General features: G+C 46.0%; 1 pseudogene; it reads left to right on the plus strand.

The window, feature by feature from the left end:
* The first annotated feature begins 763 nt into the window (after positions 1–763).
* Positions 764–883, plus strand: LOC136658260 (5S ribosomal RNA; annotated as a pseudogene).
* The last annotated feature ends 9,145 nt before the right edge of the window (positions 884–10,028 follow it).

Genomic DNA, 10,028 nt, shown 5'->3' on the forward strand with positions numbered 1-10,028 from the left:
GCCAGCTCACCCTTGGGTGCCACCCCAGCTCTAACACCAGACACAGACAATTCTGTGGCCTTCTGCGTTCAGAGCAAGCAAGCACTCCAACACTGGCACCCAGGACTGCCATGTTCTCTCTCACAGCTCCTGACGCGGGGCCTTCTTTGTCTCTTTTTAGCATCCCAGCTTCCCGTTTCAGCAAAATGCTGGCTGAAAACGGTGCAGTTAAACATCTGAGCTTCTGCTTTCCTCAGAAGCACAGGTGCTATTTCAGATCAAGCATTGGGTAAAATACTGAGGAAAGTGAAAACTGCTTTGAGTTGCTGTGTTAGTGAAAACTTCCGAGTTCTCAGGAAATTGATGCTGCCTTCGGGACGGTTTGCAAAGAACACATCCTCAATGAGCATCTTAAAAGAGGCTTTTGTAATCTATTTTTTTCGTTTCAAAGGCCACCCTAATCAGCCTGAAAGGCATCGTAAGTGTTCTGCTGTCACATACTGTTTGTTCAGCCATCAAGTAACGTACATAATATAAAATATAATTCTTATGACTTCATGTCCAGCTTCAGTTTCTTATCACCTTGTTGCTCCTGAGGACAAAAACTCTTCTGCAAGATCAACGTAACTGGAGTTGTCTCCCTTGTCTGACCCAGCGGAAAGGTGATTCCTCTTTCCAGACTGCAGCAAAGGCAAGACACAATTGAGCAGAGACTGCATACCTTGTGCCACCCGTAAGCCTGGAAAGGACCTCCAAAACCATCTCATCCAATTTGCTGCACCGAGGTTGGAGTCACTGGTACCCTGCACTTGCCCGATCACGTCTGATCTTGGAAGCTAAGCAGGGTCAGGCCTGGTTAGTACTTGGATGGGAGACCGCACGGGAATACCGGGTGCTGTAGGCTTATACCATAGTCTTTCGAGACTGAAGGTTGCCAACCGGTAGGAGTCAGGAGTCACTAAGCACCCAGTTCAGTCATGGCTCACAGTTGTCATTGGGAAGGGGAATCTCAAAGACAACATGTCACACTGCTTAGTTAGCTACACAACTGAAGCAATGCCCAAGGCGATCACACTGCACCACCACACCTAAAGCCACCAATATGGCTACCACTGGCCCAAACAAGGTAGACGTTGCTTGGATATCTCCAAGTTTATTCTCACTTATTGATGATATTGATACCTTGCCTCTCTTCCATACATGAGCTCAAGGTGGTCTCCCATCTAAGTACTGGCCAGACCAAGATCTTCTCAGCTTCAGCAAGGTGGCTGCTTGATGTGTGACATCCTGAGATAATGATCCCATTAGAGGAGGGATAGAGCATCTCTTTACACCTCTTTGATATGAGACAATGGTAATTTCAGTGTGTTTTCAATTTCATTGAGTTGTCAATGAGTTTCAGTTTTCAACATCATTGAGTCTGCAGGTAGGTTAAAGAAACCATCCATGAGTAAATTTCATGGTGTCACATTTGGCCCTACAACCATGTCTGTCTGTCTGTCTGTCTGTCTGTCTGTCTGTCTGTCTGTCTGTCTGTCTGTCTGTCTGTCTGTCTTTTGCTCACACATCCCCACAACCACAAAGCAGGTAACAATTAGAAACATATAATCAAAACATTGAAATACCTTTATTCCATATTGTTAAGAAAATGCATGTACAGAAGCTAAGTTTCAAGTTGTTGCTAAGCTACCAAAACAAAATGTTTGCGCTTTTTTTTTCTCTTTTCCTTAACCCACAATCAATATCCACAGCGCTTCAGGCCAGGTCTCTGCTTCAAGAAGCTCAAATTTAAAACAGGAGAGATGACAGGGGGTGGGGGGAGAGAAGCTACCCTCAACTTATTGTAGGGGTCACTGTGAATTTAAAGTGCAGGAGCCATTTCAGAGAAACATAGTGGACAAGCCATTGACGATTCCATAGGTTAAAATCAGAATCAGCGTCCAGCTGATTACTACAATGAAATATGCTACTTCAATCCAACTGTAATGGCAGCTTGGCTGACACGAGCTGAAACCTCTGATTAGATTTCAGTGGCAACCATAACTAAGAGCACGAACCTATCCCCACCATCTTGTGCCAATGGAGTACATACATGTATGATGGAGGGGAGGGCGATCAAACAGCCAGTGAGAGGTATGTAAAATCTTCTTTTACTTACCTCCCAGTAGGGACCTGGTCACCAATGGGTCTCCTCGGACCTATGGCAGTTATTTTGCTGGTGAAAGTCTGAGGAGAGGAAGGGAATGGGTCTGGGTAGGAAAGAGGGATAGCCCTCTTCATATGCCACAGAGATCCTCCTCCTCCTGCCCCCGAAACAACCCCTAGTTCAGCCCGCTCCCCACCCTGTTCCTCTCTAAACCACTCCATCCACCATCTTACCTGCTCCAACACAGCGTCCACCAGCCACCGCCATGTGTGCGGGACCTCTGTCCATCTATGCTGGCTGCCCTAAAGTGCAAGACAGTTTTATGACACTTTTATGACAATAAAAGTGCTTTTTATGACACTGCTGTGGCTTTCATAATGTGACTGCTGCTAAACAGTTATAATCCAGTGTTTTCCCAGTTGCTCTCTTGCAGACTGGCTTGTGGCAGTTGTTGGACTTTAAGGCTGCAATCCTAACCACACTTTCCTGAGAGTAAGCCCCATTGAACAAAATAGGACTTACTTCTGAGTAGACCTGGTTAGGGATTGTGCCCTAAATGTAATTGCAGCACCAGCTAACCCCACTGTGGACTGGCAATGAGCAATGGAGACTTCCCCTTACTGATCCTTTTTTAGTTCTTCCCAGCCACAATAAACCCTTCAATTGGTTATTTCCTATTTGAAATCTCATGGAGCTCACCAGGTGCTTCTCCATTTTATTGTCATTTAGTAGCAATTGAGAGCTTCCCCTGAGGGCTGGGGATAAGAATAGGCCCTCAGTTTGGCTGTACTTGTCCTAAGAGGCAACTGAACAGCCACTGGGTAGATGGGACTCATCAGCCTGGGAAGGCAGCTCATCTGAGAGAAGGAAAACTCTGATCCCAAACCTCCACTGCCTTGTGGCTACATTCAGTTATGGAAAAGGCTTCAGGAGTCAACCTTGAGGCAAAATCCGGAGCCGGAGTCGCTGAGGCAGTTCATGGCTGAACACAGTCACGTTCTGGCAACTCCTGCGACGTCACTGGAACCAACTGTATTGGCTTCTGCCTTTCCGTTGGACCATTTCAGCGACGTGGAGAGGGGGGATTTGCTGCATGGGTAACAGTCTATCCTCCATACCTACTTTACCCAGGCTTCGCACACTGGAGAGGACACTCTGTTCCAGAGCACTATTCAGAGCGCGATACCATAGTCTTCTGGGACTGAGGGATGCCAACAAGAAGTAGCAATTGAGACCATTCACTATCCATCTTGAAATCTGCAACATGGAATTAATACTACTGTGCTACCTTGCAAGATTGTTGTAAAGATTGCTTAGGTAACAGCTGTGAATTGCTTTGAACATTCAAAATGATGCATAAATGACTATTCTTGTGCCCAGTAATGATCCGTCTCCAGAGTTATTTTGGATCAGAGAAGAGAGAAGTTGTTACAAAAGCACAGGATATTTCCAAACAGATCTCTGGAATCCCCCGGATTTTGCTTTTGATCAATACTGTTGCAGAGGCTGAATTGGGTGAAATGACTTCAAAGCACTTCTCTTGCTTCTGCTTTTAGGCAGGCAGCCCTTTGGAGAGAGCTTTTAGCTTTTATGGCAAGGACTGTCTGGCAGGTGCCAACTATAAGAACGCTACATTTTTTTTCCCCAATCACAGAAACAGTTTTCAGCAGGGAGAATCAGCAAACAACTTGGCCCATCAGTCTTGCAGCTCTCCAGAAGATGAATCAGTAAAGTTTGATCTACTTTCGCATCCATCACGTTGAAAGCAAAACAACAGTCCCACATTGACAACAAAAAGCCGAGTCATGATTGCAGATGTGTCCTACTTTATAGCTCAGGCTGGCTCTACAGGAATAGCTTCAAATTTGACTTAGAAGGAGTCACACCTCTAAGTGGTATAGTGAAGGCATTTGCTACCCAGGGTTGTAGTAAGTAAGTAACTAGTTGGCAACCTTCAGTCTCGAAAGACTATGGTATAAGCCTACAGCACCTGATATTCCCAGGTGGTCTCCCATCCAAGTACTAACCAGGCCTGACCCTGCTTAGCTTCCAAGATCAGACAAGATCAGGCATGTGCAGGGTACCAATCCTGAACAGTGTGTGCCAGCTTACCACCGGCGCACACTGTCACAAATGTGCAATAAGGCACGTTCGTGTGCCCTACCGCCAGGCGAGCGCTGGTGCACCACCGGTATTCTCCTCTGCAGCTGCTAAATTTTATGGAGGTCCAAATAAGGTTCTGAAGGACATTGGGCACATGAAGGACTTTAGGCCCTCATCATTTTGACACAGAATAGATGTTTTTGAAAAGCTGAAAGGTACCATTGCTATCAGAGAGGCACTGACTAAGGAATCAAATCAACTCTGAAGATTGATTAGTGTGAACAGGCAACACCTTTCGGTTCTGTTATGAAGAAAAATGGAGCAATTGTTTTCAAGGTGACCATCCAGTGTCAGAACAAGATTCATTTCCTGGTATAAAGCAGGGACATGTGGTGGATGGGGAGGCAGGTGAGGCAGAGCCTCCCCACTGGAGACCTTCAAAAAGCTCAGAGCGCATGGGTTGTGAGTGCTTTGGGGTCACATGTCCCTAGTATAAAGTATGTTCCTTTAGCACAAGGGAGAGATTCAGCAAGCCAGATCTCGCAGAGGGCTCTCTACAAATGGAAGTTTAGCTTAGTTTAGTGTCATTTTTAATTTAGACCCCACCTTTCTGCAGCAAGGTGCCCTCAAGGCAGTTTTTGATCAAAATAAAGTTTTAAGTATTTCTCCTGGAATCTGAAAGATGCCCTCATTCGCGTGAGGACACCTCTTGAAGACTAAACTTGTAATTTGACTAGGAATCAGGTTGGTTGAAACACGATATAGAGCAGAATACCCTACCTAATTATAACTGTTATTGTCACTGAACATTCTGCTGGAGTGTTAATTGGGGATGTTAAATACTACATGTTCTGTGCTCTTGAGCAGCGGTTTTCAACCAGTGTGCCAGGGGACATTGGTTTGCCGCGAATCGTCTGCAGGTGTGCCATGGGAGTTCGGGGATGGGAGGATAATTTTTTTAGTAGGGCCATTTGAGATGTGAGCCCCTCACCAGCAGCATGGCGTGCCTTTGTCAACAGCCCCCCACTAGCAGCAAAGTGTGCTCCATTTTGTCAATAATAATTTAAACAAGGATGGTGCGCCTTGATAATTTTAGCGCCTTCTCAGCATGCCATGAGATGAAAAAGATTGAAAACCACTGCTCTGGAGGGTTCCAGCTTGTCTCTCAGATTGCAAACCCAGGCTTAGCAGGGAACATGTCAGCCTACCTGTTATCTCAGAAATGTGTTTCCCCAGAACTTATGAAGTAGGACCAGCAGATTGAATGGTATTGAGTCTGATGTAATTATCTCTGAACATTTCAATAGCTGGTCAAGAGTGGCACCAGTGTTAAGTTTGTATTATGAACATTCACGTCATCCTTGGAAACAGGAGGATCATTTTAACTAGGTTATGTACTGAAAGTTGACCGCACTGTTCTACTATTATAGGGAGACATCACCATTGTGACTTGAGATGACTATAAGTGCTAGTTCATGACGTGTCTTGCCTGAAGCAGAATACCACATAGCGCCTTCTCTCCCCCTTTTCTGTATTTCTGCTCAAATTATGCTCTGACTTCCTTCATTTGTTCAAATCGCTCCCCTTTCCTTCATTTACCATTCAGTAGACCCTTATAGCTGCTTAGAGAAGGAAATGTGAAATTATAGATTTTCATTTACTTATCTCTCTATACCAGCGGTAGCCAAATTTGCTTAACATCAGTGCCGCATACGGTAAACTTCAGATCTTTGAGAGTCGCAATATTTAAAAAGCATTTTAATTTTTAAATGTATTTGCTAACCATGAACGTTCAACTTGTGTTTTAATCCAGTGGAATCTCAGCTTGTACCAGGTAAATAATTTTAAAACTTGGAAAAAAAATTATTCACCTTTTATATTAATTGTGATGCAAAAAGGAGCTCAGCCAACATATTTACCATGAGTCATACATTATATGTCAAAGAGCTGCATGTGGCTCATGAGCCGTGGATTGGCCACCCCTGCTCTACACAAATATTAGGATATGAAACACATTTAAGGGCTGGCCCATCAGTGAGGCCACTTGAGACAGTTGATTCAGGCAGAAGCAGAATGCCATGGGGTACGCACTTTTGTCCACCCACTAACCTCCATTGTCCACCCACTAACCTCTTCTCTTCCTCCTCCCTGAATTGGATAAAGGAAGAGGGGGATGGAACAGAAAATGAAATGGAGAGGAGAGTGGTGAACTAGAGCTCTCTTCCCTTTCCAGCCTAGAGGGCAAGAGGATCAAAGGATGGACACCAGCAGGTGAGGGGGCAGCGTTTGGTGCATCACTTCAGATTCCAGGAGGTCTTTGACCAGCCCTACAAGTTCATTTTCAAACAGGCAAGTAAATGCCTCCAAATCTGCCACTTGAAGTGGCCAATTTCACTCTGTTCCGCTCCTGTAATGAGATCCAGGATTAGATCTAGGGTTAAATCTGCCTCCCATCCGAGTCTCTTACACTTGGCGGAGTCTGACCTGTATCTGAAGGTCCTGCCTTCTGAGTTCTGCCCCAGTGTTCTAACCTGACTCCATTATCAAAGCTGGACTTGTGCTTTCAGCCCACTGTGCTTTTGGTTGCCTTTCAGGTCATTGCAGACAGGAAGGAAATTGCCGGGAGTTCTCTTGGTGTGTTCACAACGTTGGCATAATCTTAGAATTCTGCTTCTTCTCCATCTCCTCCATCTCCTGCATTCTTGTCCCATTGTTGAGTCCTTCTGTGACACCAAATATAATACTATTTAACGAGCAGAAACAGAACGTCCCACACAACTGCAACCTAAAGTGAAGTCCCTGTGACAATGTACCCAAAGTACATACTGATAGAATGAACATTAGTTTCAAGTCTGTTAAGATGAGCTACATGTAGGAAAAAGCATGATCGATTGCCAGGTGTCTATTTTGTTAGTTACATTGATTGGGAAGTCAGTAAACAATCAGCTTTTCAGCACAAGTACTCCTGAGTGAACAGACCCCCTGCACATTCACACATTACATTTGTGATACACACAGAGCTGTCAATCACATTGGCTCTTGCCTGACCCTCCTTCTCTCCCCATCTTACCTGTAATGTCGGAGACCAAAAAAATTGGGAGACAAAAATCAAACAAAGCAGCCTGCCAGTTGGGAAAGGTTCAAGGGGTCCTTGTTTTGTTCAGGGGACTCTCCAAAGTAGGGTGATTTGGTTCCAAGTGCAATTTTATCCATATTGAACACTCACCCCTATTTTATATATACTTCATTTTCCTGTGTAGATATTATTTCTAGGACAGCAATTTTCAACCTTTTCCATCTCATGGCACACTGACAAGGTGCTAAAATTGTCAAGGCACACTGCACTGTCTGCTGGTGGCACATATCCCCCAAAGGCTCTACTATTATATGACCCTCCCCCAAAGTTCCGCCACACACCTGTGAACAATTTGTGGCCCACCAATGTGCTGCAGCAAAGTGATTGAAAACTGCAGCTCAAGGACCATCAGTGTGCTAGACTAGTCAGTTCATTGGTTCAGATTAGCTCTGCTTCCAGCTAGAGTTTTGCTGATGTGGCAAAGGAACACACCTGTTACATGGTCGGTGGTGTAGCTAGAAGGGGTGTAAAGCATTAAGTTTTGCAGAGAGCCTCACAGCAGTGTGCAACAAGCCTTTCCCCCTCCTCTTCGGAGCTGTTCCAGGTGAGGGGAGCAAAACACAGGTGTACACCTTCATTTTGCTTTCCCCCCCACCTGGAAATGCTCCAAAGGGGAGGGGGAGGGCCCCTTGTACGCTGTCTGCTCCCTGCAAAATTTAGTGCTTTGCGCCTCCTCTATATATGCCAATGCGCAGTGTAGGTTTTGGGTTAAGTAATTTTCTGTTCTTTCTTAGAATTTGTCTATTATGTTAGTCAAATACCAGAGAAAATGCTGCTTCTCTCCCTTATCCCCCCTCCCAAGGGTGGTATCCCTAAGTGGGGTTCCAAGAGTGATGATGACCTTTGCAAATGCATCTGGAATCCCTCAGGGGAGAAAATAGTGTTAGGGAGTGATTTGGAGTTGATCAATGGCTGATGAGTGGTAAAAAAAGGGGACTCCTCTCCCTTCCTGCTGCTTCTTTGTTTGAAATTGCACCTTGCAAAAGCTGCTTTTCAGTTAAAAACTCGCCACCGGGGAGTACGTAAAATATGATTGGCTTCTGAGATTTGAGGATATGCTAATGCTGGAGGTAAGACCTGGTGATCTGTGCAGCTGTTGTCATGACGCGCCACCCACGCTGTTCATTAATTTCCAGAGCGATTGCTGTGCAACGGGGCTCGCTTATGCAATATGCAAGCACTCCATCCTCCTCTAACTGTATCAGTGTCACCGTTAGGGAGGTGGCAGGAAATCTCAGCCCCTGGTTACACCACAGCCATCAGCCAATGCAGGGTCATTCCTGCCCGTCTGACATTTATGCTATAGGTTCATCACTCTTTGGCATATACGGAGATGCTATGCAGAAATGAGCCACTGTGCAAGTCTCTTTGAAGTCAGTGGCAAATCCTAAAAATGCCACTCAATTAAACGTGAGAATCCAAGCAAATGAAAACCTTCTTTGCGATCTCCTGTTCTTTGCCTTGGTGAATTCTATTTTCGTGATTACATAAGGCCTGCTGCCGAAAACAAGGACTGCAGGGGAACTCCACAGAAATCTGTTGGCTTTAGTTGCAGCATGGGAGGTTAAAACAACAAGGACTAACACCGGGCACTTCCCATGCCAGCTGCAATGGCATGAATGGAACATAACCGGCTTTTCGTGGATGCTCTGTGGGTTAGAATGCGCTCATTCTGTCGCTCACCTGTGATTCTGTTCAGGCTTTGCACATCTCCCAGAGGTGTAACTAGAAGCTCCGGCACCAGAGACCCTGTCAGTGTAATGACAGTGTGATGTCACTTCCGGGTTCTCCATGGAGGAGGAGGTGCTGGCAGCTTTGCACAAACCATTCCTTTTCCTGTGGAGGCTCCCCTTTGGGAATGGGGAGGCGGCACGAAGCTACCAGCACCTCCTCCCCTGCAGAGATTCCAGAACTGCCTTGCACATTGCACCCTCTGGCATAGTGCCCGGAGCAGGTGCCCCTCAGGCTCCACCCTAGTTACACCTCTAACTCCTGCCACCACTGGCTCCACCTTTTAAAAGTTCATGTCAGAAATAAGTCACACCAAGATTGCCGTGTGCTCACACCTGCTTAGGGCTGGCCCAAGACCTCCTGATGCCTGAGGTGGCAAGTCAAATGCTATCCCCCTCCTTGCCTGGAGATATGTCAACCTCTGCTCATCCCACTCTCCACAGTTCTAGCTCCCTACAGATTTCCTCTTCCTCCCTGTCCCCCTTTTCTAATCCAGGGAGGAGGGATGGTGGAGGCAAATCGGTGGACAGAGATGGGTACCCCCCACACCAGTCTGATGCCTGAGGAGACTGCTTCAGTTGGCCTCATGGATGGGCCAACCCTGCACTTGCTATCCTATTTGTAGACATTTAAGGAAGGAAGGAACTGGACCTAGCATGGATTGAGCTCCATTGCTCCCATTCTTTGCTGGGGACCACTGGCACAGCACCTCTGGTGCCAATGGAGCAGTGCCAACTTTCTCTACCAGAAAAGGTTAGCAAATGTTTTGCAAGATTCCCATAGAGGAGGTGGCAGCTGAAAAATGCTGCCGGCTGAACTGCGTCCAAGACAGGGGCCTGTCAAAATCTTTTAATGTTAACAGCGGGAGGAGGAACTGGGCAGCCGGCACAGCCTTTCATGCCAAATGCATTTCCAAGGAGATAAAAGTAAGAT

The sequence above is a fragment of the Tiliqua scincoides genome, chromosome 7 (assembly GCF_035046505.1).
Source record: "Tiliqua scincoides isolate rTilSci1 chromosome 7, rTilSci1.hap2, whole genome shotgun sequence".
Classification (NCBI taxonomy): domain Eukaryota; kingdom Metazoa; phylum Chordata; class Lepidosauria; order Squamata; family Scincidae; genus Tiliqua; species Tiliqua scincoides.